The following is a 17066-nucleotide window of genomic DNA, read 5'->3' on the forward strand; positions in this document are numbered from 1 at the left end:
CCTTTATAAAGGCATTGGTCTGCTCATGAGCTTGGTCAAGAGCCATTGCTGAGAACTGGCGACTGGTCTTGTGCACAACAAAGTTGCCAGCCTTGAACTCCTTGTGCAACTCTGGGTGTGAACTCTCTAGGGTAAGCATGTCCCTGAGGTGAATAGGCAGCCAACGAGCATAGTTTGTATTATTGTTGGAAAAGAAGTAGGGTATCAGCTCATGCAATGCCTGGCAGTAGGGGACAAAATTGGCCTCACGGAAGGACCTGATCAGTAGGAATATCACAAGTTCCATAGACAACACCATGTGCCAGAAGTGGAACTGTGGACTCTGCTGTCTTCGAAGGTCACACCACTCCTCAAACTCTAATGCCTGCTCATTGTTGTTTGCTTTCTCAGCACAGTAGTCAGTGTATGCTGTCCTCAGGAGTTTGTACAAACTAGAGGCTGTAACCTGGTGCATCTGCCGTGTCCTGGTTACACTTGCAGCTGACAGGAAGGATTCTGCAGTTCCAGATGAAGCAACTCCTGCCTCCACCAGAGCTCCTGTCCAACCACTGCCATGAAGAAGAGTACCAAGAGATGTCATTGCTGCCATCTCAATGTGCAGACCATCAAACATTACCAGATACTTGTCTTCGCCATACTGATCAGGCCACTGCCACTGCACCTGCTTTGCTACGGCATAGATTGGCTGATCAGCTGTGATTATGGGTATCTGGCCAGGGTTCAGAAAATCAGTGACATCCTGCACTTTCTGCATCACGTGTTTGATCGTAGCAACAGAATGAGCCTGATCACGCAGGAGAGGAAGCAATGAAGTTATGGTTACTTCAAATTCTGGGCTTCTCTTCATTGAAGCGTGATGAGCTGACCACGTCAGATTCACTGCATCATCTATTTCCTGGGTGACTATGACCTTGTCTAGCCACTGATACTCCAGTGCAAGCTGTGGCCCCAAGATATCTGTGGGTGGCTTTGGTATTGCAGTGTTTGGTGGCACAGGGTTCTTTGTTTGAAAGGAAGCTGGTGAGATGTTTGTGAATGTGTCCGGCAATTCAGGCAAAGACTTCAGATCATTTTCTTCCAAAGGCTACAGGTAATTTTCTTCAGAGCCGTGGCTTACGTAAACCCTGTAAAAAAGAAAGGTATTAAGTCGGCTTCTTTACATTACAAAAAAAAAAAAAAAAAGTGTAGCCTACATGATCAGATATAGTACAAGTAAAAGGCACACTAGGCATTTTTATGCCATTTACAGGAATTATAAAGTTCACAGAATAACTGATCATATCAGAAATTATTACCTTTAACTAAACTTAAGTATTCTCTAATACCTTGCGTTTTAAATATAGATTCAATTCATAAACTAACACATCCTTTGGTCCTTTGATTTAACTACCTGATCTTAATCAAAAGATTAATTATATATATACAATAATCAACTAAATAAAACACACTGAATAGTTACCTTAACTCACTGACACCTGCCCTACTCCAGTTCAACAACTAACATCAATGACTACCATATGCTACCGTAATTCACTGACTAAATTCTTCTGCAACTAACTAATGTGCTATCCTACCATCACCCAATGTACAATGTATTGTATCTTAACCCATTCTCTCGGCTGACCTAACTTAAACCCACTGACTGACCTAGCATATCATTATCTAGTGATGATTAACCTATTCCGCTGCGATCCACCGACTAATCTTGTCACATGTTAATTCAGTGATTAACCAATCCCACCAGAATCCTTTGATTAACATGTTCTACTAATCCTTTAAAAATCCTGTTCAATTCTAAATTTTTCTAAAATGGATATTTTCAAACTTCTTAATGTGTGCGTGCGCGTGTGTGCTCTCTCTCTCTCTCTCTCTCTCTCTCTCTCTCTCTCTCTCTCTCTCTCTCTCTCTAAAGATGCCTATCCTACGTTGAAAATCGTGTAATTTACAGATTACACAAAATGTATAAATTCTACTCAAACAAATAAATCAATAATTAAAAATATAAAATACAGTGTGTATTTACAAGGGAAATGCAGAGCACGTGCGTACATATATGCTATAAGATCATCCACCATTGAAAAAAATACATTTAACGATTATATAATAATTTATAGTAACATAGTAAATGATATAAACCTGATATTTAATGTCATGCTCAGCGCACTATGTCCATTGTATATGATAAGCACGTCAAGACAACTTCCTCAAAATTCACTGACGCAAAACTATGAGAAATTTTGTATTTTTTCTAATACGACAGAGTGGAATTTCGAAGTGTTAATATGACTTCCTCTGAATTTAAAATAATGTCTGAATTAGATACAAGCTCACGAGCTATATTTCTGATGGACAAGAGACTTGACAAGGTCTATAGACTTTCTGCATTATTGCCAGAAAAAATAAGCTATCATTTTCAAACTAGCGCTACACAAAACAGGAGAATCTAAAAAATGTTTTAAGTACACACAAGATTACGACTGGTACAAAAAGAAATCATGCTTAGCCTTTCTAGTTGAAAGATTACTTGAAATATAGAACTACATTCATCGTTGCACAGAAGTACATGATCTTTGAGCGAAAAAATGCGACCTGCTGTAGTATTAGTTTCCCCATCAGCAAAGTTTTTTTTTTTTAAATGTCATAATTCTCTTTAATGATCTAGCAAGTTTGTTTTTAGTCTTCAAGAGATCTTTCAATTTGCTAATAGACTTACAGAGAACTGATGAAACATGTAACTTTGTGCAGGTCACATTAGCCTCTCCTCTAATATCCAGTCTTCTTTGATGAAAAATTGAATGAAAAATGCATTTCTTCTCTCGAAATACGATGTAGCCTACCGATTCACCTCCTTTCAGAATGCCATTAAACTTTTCAGGTGACAATTCTCTTTTTCTTACCTTTAAAACATCCCAGTTGCTGCACCCAGCTGGTTTCTTGGGATGCTTCTTGTTCTCAAAATACGGCAGCAGAATTTTAACCAGCTTGCTCGTACAACAAATTACTGCAGAATTATAAACAACCTTTCCTTACAATACTTGACGTCAGAACTATAACTAGTTCTCTGGAAACTGCAAGTTCAAGCTTCTCCTTGGAAGATCAAACCGCTCCTGAAAGAGGATCAAAATTTAGTTTTGACATTTAAAAAATAACTGGGTTTTACTGCATATACCTATGACATGGGCACTCTACTGCCCATTGCACTTTCAGATAAACAAAACAGACAAGAAATTTTGACTTGTATATCTAGTATGGCCTTGGAAACAATCTAAACTTATTTACAACTTCTATTAAGCCTTATTGATAACTTCTGACAATCAGCTTTCTAAACTTAATGCATAAACAAAAATTATCTTGCAACATCTGCTGAAGTTTGATACATGGGCCAATTACTCCCACGAGGTCAATAATTCATTGCAAAGTTAACATTTGTCTCTATAACTGAGATATTGCAGTACTATTCAATTTCAAAACCAGTGACAAGTTGATTACCTGCTTTAATTTATTAAGTAATGTCCACAAGCTTTAATATGGTTAATTTAATAAGTAATCATTCCACATACACAAAATATCGACAAGATTTTATTATGTCAGTGCATGTTACAAGTTTCTGTAAACAAGGCTGTGAAACTCATGGTAATGCCTGTCTACGTAGTTATGGATAGCAAGGGGGGGAATGGTCATAATAATGCAAGATGAATTCTCTTTTAAAGTTGGCTTTCTTAAAGGTTCAACAGCCCCTGTATATACTGGAAGAATCTCAGACTTGACTGCACTGTCGAAGGTTTCCTCATGACAAAATTTAAGGCTGACGAAGGAACAGATATTCAATAAAACTTTCTTTATAGTTAAGGGGAAATTTCAAGCTTTGAAAATGCATTTACTTCTCAGCCTTGGTTTTTGGATAAACAAAAATTTGAGATAGGCTATACTGCTACTTCTAATGACTGAATTTATGTGAATTTTTAAAGTTTATTCTCAGAATATTACCTCTCAAAAGATTTTAGGCATATAGTAATTTAATCTTTGTTAAAACAGCAAATGATTGTTACCATTGGCTTGAGCTTTGTAAATGTGAAATATAAGTAATGCTGAGCTAAATGTAATCTACTGAAATAAAACCTTACAGAAGATGACCCCTAAAAAATATTTAGCAAAAATGCCAATAAGCACAGTACTGTCTTTAGAGTAAACCATGCAGTGGAAGCACAGTATAGCATTATGATCTGCAATTGTTTTGATCTACTATAGAACTCCATAATCTACTGTAAACATCTTTCATTAAACAGCTAATAACAGTGTTGCATGACCTGTATACTGCACCACCTTATCAGATAAGCTACAACTAGAAACAAAAATGATTCCAATACTACAATAGATTAACCTAATCAACAAACGCCACACCAATAATTTAAGAGATAAACCCCACCCTAACCTACTCTATGGGCTAAATATGCAGTGACAAAACCTCAGGACCGGACAAACTTCAAGGTTGGCCTATTAAAAAGAAAATCAATGGAATGTAAAGATTTCCAACCCTAAGTAGGGGCTCTTTTCCAGGAAAATCTTAAAAATACCAGTTAATTTTATTGATGTATATATGTGTTCTTTCTAGTATTTTTTGTACACTTCATTTTGCAATTTACTATTACATAACTTCGTAAAAGATCAGATCTAAAACCAGCAATAATCCCTGAGTATATTTATGGGCAAGTAGGGCTATATACAAGATGTGCAGAGATGGGGAGGTGTGGTAATGAGTTAGACATGTTCTTTATAGATATAATTTTTTTACTTTATTTGGCAAAATCACAAAGAACTACAGCTACCATAATATTGTAAAGGATAAGCGCTAAAACCACCAACAGTCCCCGAGTGTATCAAAGGGCGGGCAAGTATATGCAAGATGTACTGGAACAGGGAGATGTGGTACCTTTCCGTGTGTAATCCCATGGGAGACTCCTCTTCCCCATCATTATGCTGAGGTGTGAGTGTTGCCCTAAGAGTTGCCATAGGTCATTTATGGTTCATTCAAATTATCTGAACATTTTCCTACAAAATTTGTTCAAAAGCATGGCCTCAAAATCGTGACTCTCACAGGAAGATATCCAGAGAGAACACAACGTCTATATTACGTTTTACAGGATCATATCTAGATGCAAAGGGATATAGAAGTATCTCTGGGTTAAGCTTGAATTACTCGAAGCTTGGTAACTGGTCACAGGCAACTTTTTCCTTCGCCAAAAAGGGACCACTGGATGAGCTGACCTAGGATTAAGTTAAACACTCTCTCTTTTGTATGTTAAAAAATGAAAATGAAGTTTTCATAATAAAACTAACATTGTAATACTTACCTGAACACCTGAATTCACCCTTAATCCAACTAGCCCGAACAACTCTCAAATACCAATTCCACTAGTGGGAATTTTAACAGCCAGCGTTACCAATGCTGCAGGTAAAATCTTGTCACTTGAGCTAACATAAACAGTTGGCAATGCTGACACAGGTGTGTGCCGACACACCCACTTTCGTTAATTGCTTTATTCAAGGTCAAAATTGATGTGGGGAAAGTAGGGTGGGAATCATTCAGGTGTTCAGGTAAGTATTACAATATTAGTTTTTTTATGAAAACTTCATAATGCAATACACTCCCAGAACACCTGAATTCTCCCGATTAACAATATTTAGAGGAGGGGGGGTCAATTCTATTGCATGCCCCTTTGACAACCGCAGAAATGGTAGCTCACCAATCTGCTCTGCATAAGATATCCATTTAGTCATACTCACCATATCAATCGACGCTTTTGGTGAAGAGACATGCTGGAGAGTACTTTGATCGCCAGTCAGGTCCATACTGTTTCGGTGAACCTCCCATGTGGCTATTCAGAGCCTCTCATGTATGGAGGGGAATGAAGCAGTGTGCCGAGCCACTGATCCTCTGCCATCTAGGTTGCGGATAAGGCCCAACAACCGACAAGCAGGGAAGTATCTCAGCACCGACGAAAGAGCTAGCCTACTAGAGCACCGCCTTAGACTCTCGTAGGGGAAACTATCAAAGACTAAGATACTTAAAATGTACTAAACCTAAGTTTATGTTATTATACTATCACTGTTGCCTACAAATTCTAAAGACTAAAAGGAATTCCTCTACCTGATTAACCTAAGAACCTCTGCACTAAGTAAATACTGTACCACCTCAGCTAAATGAACGCACCCTAGATAATAGACTTCACCACTACACGTGGACTAAGAGAATAAACCTCCGAACTTCCACACTAAGTGAACACCACCTTAGCTAAATGAACGCACCCTAGATAATAGACTTTGCCGCTATGCGTGGACTAAGAGAATAAACCTCCAAACCTTCGCACAAAGTGAATACCACCTCAGCTAAATGAATGCACCCTAGATAGAAGACTTCGCTGCTACACATAGACTAAGAAAATAACCCTCCGATGAGGCGAACTGAACGTCTCTTAAGTAAAGGAAGTAAACACTTGAGATGGATTTCCAAGTAGCTGCCTCCAGAATAGAAGACACTGAATAATTCCTTAGAGAGGAAGATGAAGTGGGCATACTCCGAATACTGTGCGCTCCGGGAAATACAGAGCTGAAGACGACGAAGCAGCAGCCTGAGAAGCCTCGGAAATCACCTCCCTCAGAAAGTAACTAATAGCATTCTTTGACAGCAGATGGGAAGGATTCCACAGAGAGACAAGAAGTGCATGCAGAAGCAGACAGAGTTTCTCAACCTTTGGTAAATAGACTTTAATGCTTGCACCGGACATAAAGACATCTCCGCTGGATCGCCGGTAATGAACACTTGCAGATAAAGAACCTTAAACGAACAAGGCAGAGGGTTAACCTCCAACTCCGTCTTCGCCACAAATTCCGGAAGACAGACAAATACGTATCATTTCTCACATAGGAACCCAACCTAGAAACTTCCTGAAGTTCGCCCAACCCTCTAGCTGTAGCTAAAGCTATAAGAAAATAAAACTTCTTAGTCAATTGTCTTAATGTTATAGCTTCAATGGGTTCAAAGGCAGGGGAACGCAAGAAAAAATTTGAAGTACTTCCGACAAGTCCCACGGAGGGGACCCCGAGTCGGCAAGACAGGACGTTCAATCTTAAAAGAACATAATAAATCATCGATTATCTTACTACTAGAGATCTCAGGAAGGTGGAAACTAAATGTACTGCTAAGCGCTGAGCGGTAGTCAGCAACTGCCGAGTACGAAAGACCCTTGACTTTCTGAAGGAATGAAAGAAAATCAGCTATTTTGGCTATGGAAGGTCTACAGATGGAATGACCTTCCTTATGACACCAACCTCTATATCTTGTCCAGCTGAGCCTGGTAAGGCTTACATGTTGATGTTCTCAAGCTGAAAGAAAGCTGACTAGCCACAGCTTTAGGGAGTCCAGACTGTCTAACTACTCTTTCTACAGTCGCCCAGTAACTAGGTTCGGCATGCGAAGGTTTGGATGGTAAAAGGGAGAATGTGGTCGTCTGAGACGATCTTTCGCATGGGTAGGGACATTGGAACTTCCGAAAGGAGCTCTAGGAGCTCCGGGAACCAAGCACGTTGGGGCCAGCAAGGAGCTATTAGTCATAGACGTCTTGACACTCTCCCACAATTTCCTTATTACCTGATGAATGAGACCGGATGGAGGAAAGCATTCACCTGCATGTGATTCCAATTTGTAACATCGCAGTGCTTCTCGACCTGGGGTCCACCACTGGTGAGAAATAAACCGGAAGATGAAGGTTTAATCAAGTCCCTAATAAGTCCACAGTTGCTGGCCACCTCCGGAGAACCTGACATCTTACTTCCTGAGCCAAGTCCACTCTCCCCCCAATACCTGACAGGAGCAACTTAACGAATCGGCCAGTACACTAAGACTCCCCGATACGAATTGGGGAAGAAGAGACACTTTCCATTCTTTGCACCCTTTCAGGACACTCTCTGCTATAGTTCTGAGTTCTGTTGATCTCGTTCCCACCCCCGCTGGAATCTCCTGCACCTCCGGATAAGAATACTGTTCCGCAATGTCCGACCTTTTTAAGACCGACGAAGGAGGAGGAACTGAACAAAGCCTGGACAACGATGAAGAGTCCACAAGTGGACCACCATAACCAGAATGCTGAAAACACACACCTAATCGGGTACCTGGAACTGAATCCACATAGCTGAACCCGCCTGGAAGAGAAGGCTGAACCGAGAAACCCGTAGCTGATTCCCCATTGTTACCAAGGGGAAGACGAGTGAGAGGAGCCGAACCCATATTGCTAAACCCTGGGGGAGGATGTGCAAACGAAACCGCTTGCGGAGGGATGGAAGAAGATGAAGGAGGAGGAGGGAGAATGAATGAGGTAGAAGCTACCCTTGGAGTTTCCGCCGCGGAAAATACAGGCGATGAAAGCTGCAGACCGCTCAAAGAAGGTACCACAAGCCCTGCCAAAACCATAGAGCGCAAATCCGAACTGGAAGCAACAGGCAAACCCTGTGAAATACCTGATACTATCGGAGCAGCTGCTTGAAGCGGAAGCAAGGGGTTGCGAATACCCAAAGGGATAGAACATGAAGTGCCTCTGAGGCCAAATTCTGCTGAAACTGTGTTTTCACCTGTCCAGAAGCTCCTCCCCGGAGAAGACTATACTGTACTGAAAAAGGAAAGGCGGAAGACAGTGGAATAGCAGGCGCATAGCAAAAAGTTACCTGAGAAGAGGAAAGCCAAAAGTCGAAGGAGGGAAAACGGAAGATGCGGAAGCTGCAGGAAAGACCGGAGCAGAAGAAGAAGAGGCCGAAGAGGAGATTGAAAAAGGAGCAACAGAGAATGTGGGAGCAGGAGATGAAGCGACAGTTAACCCAGAAGAAACCTTAGAAACGAAGGGACAAAAAGTACAACGAATCTGCCCCCCTTCGATAATCCTGACACATATCTGACATGAATTCTGGATACTCCTGTGTTACATACTCTCTAATGTTAGAGAAACCATTCAAAAAACCAACCTATCACCAAAGGTCTGTACCTGTTTGAAAGACCCAGCAAAACTGCCTTATATTCCGCCACATTCAAATGCAGGTAACGTAAACCACTTTTTAGATGCCGAAAGGACACACCAGAATCTGACTTACTAGGTGGAGGAGTAGAAAAAACAGAGAAGGGGGAACTACAGTAGAAGATTCAGAAATAGTTGGAAGTGAGTTAGGGGCTAGAGCAGAAAGATTCTGCACCACCAGAACTGAAACACTGACTTGAGGCTGAGCCAGACCGAAAAGCAGCGATGAAGGTGAAACTTTTGCCGGAGCACAAAAAACCACTCGAACTCGAAACTGGAACCGGTCCAGGAGAATGCCTCTGCACCCTTAATACCTTCTCCTCACTACCTAACCCAGACCTATCCTCCTTTATCACACCTAGATCTTGATCCTGACTAACATTATCAACATTAAATTTATCAATACTACAAGGGGGTTGCGGGTCCTTCACTACCTGCTCTGGCCCGAGGGGGCCAGCAGAACTTCCCCACTCGGAGGCTTGCGGTTCTACCACCACCCTCAGCACCCGTTAGGGTTGGCTCTAGAACAGGCAGGGGAGCTGAAAAGGAAGATGGTATTAGACATCCTAACACTACTACTATCCCAATCTAAGAAATGTTGAAAAGACTAGATATTTAATTTTCCATACTACTTGCAATCCTATCCTCTATCTGTTTGACTACCTCTAAACTCGCTAAATGCATCAACTGATCTGTAGCAGAAACTTGAGATACTTGAGGCAACGAAGAATGTGACCGACGTTTGCTGCCCTTACTAGCCAAAGACTTGCGATGACAAATGTAATCCTCCATCTCTTGTGCCTTCCAATGGGAACATTCATCGCAATGAGTCTGCACATCACACTTAACCTTCCTACATACCTGACAGAATGTCTATCATGTCTCAAGGTACTCTTCCGTCTCTTGCAGGAAGAAGCAGCGATGAGCGCCAGCATCCACAGACATAGGGGCAGTCGAGGTCGATGTCAAAGCCGATGGTGCGGTGGTAGAAGATGAAAGAGTCCATGATGACCAACGAGATCGGGAACCAGCGAGTCCAAATCCAAAAGACATTCCACGTCAAAGATATCCAGAAAATCCAGGAGAAAAATCATTAAATACAATCCAAGTCTTCACCAGAAGTCCAAAATACAAAGAGAAGTCGGGCAATGGGATTAAAACCTCGCACTACAAAAGGAAACAACTTTCCAGCAACACGAAAAGCAATTGACGAAAGTGGGCATGTCGGCACACACCTGTCAGTGTTGCCAACCATTTGTTATGGTAGCTCAAGTGACAAGATTTGACCTGCAGCGCTGGTAACACTGGCTGTTAAAATCCCCACTAGTGGATTGGTAATTGAGAGTTGTTCGGGCTAGTTGGATTAAGGGCAAATTCAGGTAAGTTACTTATATAAAAATTATCTTTAACCTCTCATATTGTCCCTACGAGAATATAAACAATACAGATTTACTTTATATTAAAAAATATTTGAGGCATGCTGTACAAACACAGCAAGTTTAGCTACAGATGGTTTCAAGTTATCTGAGCCAAGAGGAACTTCGAAGTTTTTACATGCTTCCCATATGCAGCCCCCAGGCTTTATACCAAGCCCCGACCTGATACTAGGCCGCCTTAAAATACAGTATCCAGTTCTTCAGGGAAAAATGTAGACATTCTTATTAACTGAGTGTTACGATTGAACAAGTGATATATTTTTTTTTTTTTACATTAATACCAATTCTCAATATTGGAGTTACTTTGCTATGTTCAGTCTCCTTAATTGCCTAATGCTAAAACCCTACTACAATCCATTGCAAATTTATCGTTACCAAGATATTTACCAGTGAATGTTAACGCTAACTTGGACTTTTTCTAAGTTCTTCCTGTATGTCCCATAAATGGTGGCACATGACCCAGAAATGTGGGCACTTCGACAATGCCGAAAACTAACTGGTTATTTTGTTTCATGTTTTACCTGGCAAGTGGGATTTTGGGCTTCAGTTCATGGTCATGGCTCCTTTAGTACAGATGTCCCTTGAATAATTTGGGTTGTTTACTAAATTAAGTGCTCATTTTTATACTCTACCTGGACAAGCAATTACCTTTCTTCCGTAACATTCAAAACTTTCTAATTGTTGAGACTGCCATATGGTGAAAGTTCCAAAAACTAAGACAGGTGTAAAAATACTCTAGATGATTACAAAGATTCTTCCCTTGAAGGTTCACACCTTTCAGCATGGATATTTGTTTTGTCTGTAAATCATTTAATCAAGTGATAAGACCACCATATTGTATTATCTAGAGATTTCCTAAAAACTTAAGAGCAGCTGTTGTTCTGTGGCAACTGAATACACTTTTTCTAATCAAGAACTACTGTGTCCTGGATGTTAACAAAACAGATGAACTACACATTGGTAAGCATATATTCACATATATTAAGGTTATCTGAGTGCTTTGGAAGTGGGTGGGGGGATTAAAAGGGAACCCAAGAAGGTACAAATGTCTCTTGTACTACCACTGGCCTGTAGACAATGTTTCCACTTATTAAATCTGCCAGCATAGTTATACACGATAAGTGTTCTGCCAATAAGTCCCTGACTTGCACCAGACAGAGTCACTCAGCACCAGACAAAGTCACTCAGGAAATTTTGTGGACCGCTCTCATCCAGATATACATACATACACAAAATACTAAAAATCTTTGGAAAAAGGTCAAAGACTGGGTTAAGAACCAGGTAACCCACCAAAGTATTTATGGCAATATATATCTTTGCATCTTTTTTGCTATCAAGTTTCTAGAGGAAAAGTAGCAGCACCATTTTCTTTTTACAATATTAAGTCAGCACTCCCACCATGAACTAAGTGAAGTGAGGAGGGTCTGATGGAATCAAAGCCAAACCCACCCCAAATGCCAGATACGGACCTGGTTCCAGAGTTTATGTTAGATCACAGCCCTCTCATTTATCTTTACTTACAATGCATAGGTTAGATGAGGAGGTCCAGTGGGGGCAAACCCCACCAACCAGGCAAGGACATGGAGCCTTAAGTTATGTTTGGTTATGCCACACCCCTATTATTTAAACTTATAATGCCCTTAGTTAGGTTAGCTGATGAAGTCCAGAAGGGGAAAGCCTCTCACCCAGGTGAAGGCCCAGTGCCCTAGGTTAGATTAGGTGTGGCCAGGTTAGGTTCCAACAGTATTATCTAGTCTAATTTACGGTGTCTAGACCCAGCAACTTTTAAAGACCCACAAATCTTGGTTGGATTCAGTTAAATATAGCCTTCCCTATAGTTATTTTGAGTTTTCCTACAACCAAAAACCCTTTTTTCCAACTAGGGCCCCCATAATTGTAGTATATAAAACAGGCCCAGTATCTCTTTAAACTACTAATTGGACATCACAAATGTTCAAAGCACTATAAAGCATAGAAAAATATTTTTATTTCCAGAATGTGATCAAAGTTTTAAAGTACAAATTTACCTATTATCAATTAACGAAACTCGTTATAATTTTGGTATTATATATTTTACTTTAAACCAATACTCCAGGTTAAAGTTTTTATATTCGTCATCTTTAATTTCCTTAACATACATAGTACAAAAGGCATGCTCATATCTTTTGCAATTATTCCAATGAATGTTGCTACCTCCTTTGATTTTTTCTAAGCCGTCCATTTATAACAACACTGTCAAGGGAGTGAAGCTCTTCATAGGAATTTGCATCCAAGTGCACTCTGGGTAAGAAAGGATTACTTATCTGGAATATCTGTAATTTTTACCCGGAACTGTAAATAAGTGGGAAAATGCTGAAATGTGATTGGTTGTTTTCTAAATTCCAAGTGTTGCTTGAAATAATTAGCTTTCCTTTGTCAAGGGCCCTTTGGTCTACTTGTGTTGTTCTTGGTCTGTGAATTATTTTGCCTGCATTGTGCTAAATTCCACAACAAATTTCGTCCTCCTCACAGAGATGCTTGTTCACCTTCAGGAACATGTATTTTACCCAGTTCTTTGCAGTGTCCCATGTACAATTCTCCCTTAAAGTATAGAGGAAAACAGCACTTATGGTATTGTAGTGCTACAATTTAAAGTGAAGAGAAAGAAAAGATAGTGATATATTTTCTCAGTTATTTCAAAGGTACCTGCTTGGAAGGTTCACACATTCCAACACACACCTTCCACCTTTTTACTTAAGTTTCTTCATGAACCACTACTTAATCTTCGACACTTTGATACCCAGTGGCCCTCAAAACCTATGAATATCCTGACCAGTCTAAAGATATCAGTGCTATTTAATAACATTCCTGATCCAGACGAGGGTATGTTTATTGAATGTTTTCAAACTAATATCGTGTCTAGAGGAAGGACCTGGTGCCCTAGGTTAGGTTAGGCATGGTGGATAAAGGTAGCAACATTATTAATAGTCAGTTGCAGGGCCCATGGTTAGGTTTGGTGGTTGGCCTAGGGCTACGTGGGGACCCGGCATCAAAGGTTTAGCTAGGTTGGGGGCCCACCAGGGTGAAGCATCCCCAGTTTAGTTAGGATGCAGTCCGCTAGGTTAGGCAAGGTAGGGGGTCGAGGTCTAGGTAAAGACCTGCATATTGGGTTTGGTTCGACAGTTCAAAATGTAATAAGGTTTCAAATTAAAATTTTACCATTATTCTTTGAATGTTCACATGTACTGGTACATATGATAAATGAGTGCGCAGGTCCCATTGGTTACATCTGGTGAAGTGGTACCAAGCAAGAAGCCTATTGTAAAAGGGCGAGACAACTCTGTAACTGTAAAATATGCCCTACCCTATTACCATGTAAGAACATAGCCTAACCTGGTACTTTTAAGATATTTTACATGTAGCTACTAAACTTGAAATTTGCAAAAAATTTTGTTAATGCCTACCACAATTCGCGTAGAAACTCATATCCCTATCAACATTCGACGTGACCTTTCGTTCAATTAATCTTACGCCTGCCTCCTGCTCGCAAGGGCTCTTGTTCTGGGGAAGCCCCTAACGAAAGCCGGCATGTTTGTACTAGGCTAGCGAGAAATCAATTCGACATGCCTAAATAAAATACTCCTTTTACATGGTCCTTTATCATAGTCTATTAGTAACATCATTCAAATTACCAACCTTGACCCACTGCGCTTTCTCCTGACACCGAAAATACAAAACACAATCGGCTACTCTCTTCTCCATCCACAACCAGGAACAAATGCAGGACCACATAAAAGAGTACAGACTACAGAGAAGTAAAGAGTGGACAGTCGCGCAAGTCCGTATGGGAAAATTGTAACACAGGGACTGGTGGCGCCATCCGACGGTGAAAACGTAAACTGTGATAAAATAATATTTGTTTGTGCTAGCATGCACCACACCAATGTTTAAGACGAATGTTAGCACTTTTCTGGGTTGTAACTATCTTCTGATTTTTATTATTATTTATACAGCAATGCATTAATCTGGATTGTTTATTTAAATATTCTACAGGAAGAAAAATGAGTATATACAAACAGCTTATTGGTGCTAAACCAGGTTTCGTTCAAAAGGTTGAAAATTATGGACGAAAGGAAATATATAAATAAATAGGCAAATAAATAAATAAATTTAAAGATATATCAGGCCAAACTATAAACAAACTGAAACTCCTCCGTTGATATCTTTATTTCATCATACTGGAATTTATATCTTTATTTTATTACACTGGGCTCGGGTGCACTGACATTTACGATGGTGTAAAGTTAAGTTTTTGTTCGTTACATTACATTTTTAGGTTCTTTAAGGTTTTTCCAACATTATATAGTCACATTATACTCACATACCAGATCGTAATAAACTTTTTTTTTTACTTTTTTCTGCGACTGTTGGCAAGTACAAATATGTTTCCAACCATATTATTCAAAAATTTAATGGAAAACAAGAATATTATCACAAGGAAAGCCAGAAAAATGAGGATACAAACACCATCGTAACTTAAGACATCGCAAGTATGCTTAGTACATCTGGGCCCTACACTGGAAGTATACATTTTCAGTATTACAGATGGCTGAACTTCGTGAGTTTTCGTCGGTTCTTTCGACCTGCAACGAAAAGATTTTTGTTTGCATCTTTTAAAGTGCAATGAAGGCGGGTGCTTATAAAGAGGTTGACAGTGAAGAACCTGCAGTTGCACACAGAACAAGCTTAAAACTTTCCCTCCATCTTCTCCAAGCTCGTTACAAGTCTGCAGTGAACTCTGCTTATGTAGTTAATGTCAGAAACCATCTTTCTATACTCGTTTTCCATCTGAGTAATAATGTCGTAAAGGACTGTACTTGGCACAATTAGCTACTCTCCTAGTCTGTTATCGTAAGTCTCCTGGGAAAGGAAAACATGAACAGGGTTGTGTGGATCAAGAGTACTTTGAAACTTCGTCCTGCATTCTTTACAACCCTTGCGACGAATCTTACGCACAATGAAACTTGTGATATATGCTAACACATTGGATTCCTCGAGTGGTAGGTCTTCCCTACGGAGGGTCATTACTGACTGTACTGATACAGGAATTGGCAGAGAGGAATATGTGACTTTCACTGCAGATTTTGCAAAACCGGAAGTCCCTATATTCTTCAGAGTTACCAAGAAGGTATCAATGTCTTCTTGGCAGTTTGCACTAGCACTTGGAACCATAATAGCATCCACCATGACGTGGCGGAACGAACTCCCGAACTGACATGCATCTGGATTCTCCCTGCGCCCACCTTTCCCCCGAATTATTCAAAATAAATACTCCACACAATCTTGACTGAGTCTGTTGGTTAATAAGTAAGACAGCTTGTACTTTGAATGTAACTCATCCCACAACTGTGACAGACCTTTGATTCCATCTGCCATTCAGAGAGGCAAGGCAGCTTTCGCGGACCATGTGATTTGATACCATCCAACCATGTGAGGCAGTTAACTAGAAATTCCTTTTGACTTGATTTCAGACTCATGGCATGTCGCATTTTTGCATTACTGGTACGAGTTCCACTATTGAAACAGTTGAACAATTGGTCCATCTTCTCAACAAAGCTTCTGTACTCTTAAACCAACACAATACATTCCTCATCATGAGCATTTGACAGTTTGTGAAAGGGTGTCATATCAACCAAATTAATTAATCGAATATATAATAATTAAGTAATTTAAACAAACTTTTACTTGGCTCTCCAAGTTACGATAACACAATTTACACAGATCATATACTATTCATATTATTAATTAGAAAGACAAAAAATGTTAATTCAGATTAAGATTAAACTATAAAATTTTTAGGAACAGAATTAATGAAAAATAAAAACTACATCAATGCCAGTATAAGGTTTAGTTTTAAATATATTCAAAGGATTTAATTATATTCAAAAGACTATTTATGTAAATATAAAGAATAAGAACAAAACAGTAACTCATCTGACTGCATTTTCGTTGACAGTTAAAACTTTCCATCATTATTAAGACTACCTACATCACTTGACCGAGTTCCTGTTGCAGTAACGCAGTTCATGCTCGAAAGCAGGGCTGGCTGTAAATATTTCTTTGCTAAGTCGTTTAAATGATGATCTTAATAACTGTTCAGCATTCGAACGTGTTGGCCCTAAATCAGTGCTTGATTTGTAGGCTGAAGTTACCTTATGTCAACGAAGGCGATACTTAGATAACATAGAAAATTTCCTTTCTTTAGGACTGCTGTAGTGAGAGAGAGAGAGAGAGAGAGAGAGAGAGAGAGAGAGAGAGAGAGAGAGAGAGAGAGATGCTTATTTCAGTGAAATGTATACTTACAGAATAATATTATAGAATTCTTGTGCATGAACGCTAAACTTTAAGAAGCAAATTAGAATTAATATAAAACTTTAATTGCGAAGATTTTTTGAGCAAATTACTTATAAAATTTACTATCATAGACTAATGCATACTATGCATACGTACTGTTAAATTCTGGGTAATATAAAACAATCACTTAGATAGTTCCGAAGGAAATGGAGAAATATAAGAGTGACACTTTTTA

At 39.6% G+C, this 17066-nt stretch overlaps 1 long non-coding RNA gene across 1 annotated transcript; it reads right to left on the reverse strand.

The window, feature by feature from the left end:
• Positions 1-877: 877 nt before the first annotated feature.
• LOC136828503 (uncharacterized) lies at positions 878-14316 on the reverse strand. Its single transcript, XR_010850073.1, has 3 exons — positions 14174-14316; positions 2898-3107; positions 878-1124 (listed from the first exon to the last, which is right to left on the reverse strand). It is a non-coding gene; the product is annotated as an uncharacterized lncRNA (long non-coding RNA).
• Between the last annotated feature and the right edge of the window lie 2750 nt (positions 14317-17066).

Source organism: Macrobrachium rosenbergii, chromosome 43 (assembly GCF_040412425.1).
Source record: "Macrobrachium rosenbergii isolate ZJJX-2024 chromosome 43, ASM4041242v1, whole genome shotgun sequence".
Classification (NCBI taxonomy): domain Eukaryota; kingdom Metazoa; phylum Arthropoda; class Malacostraca; order Decapoda; family Palaemonidae; genus Macrobrachium; species Macrobrachium rosenbergii.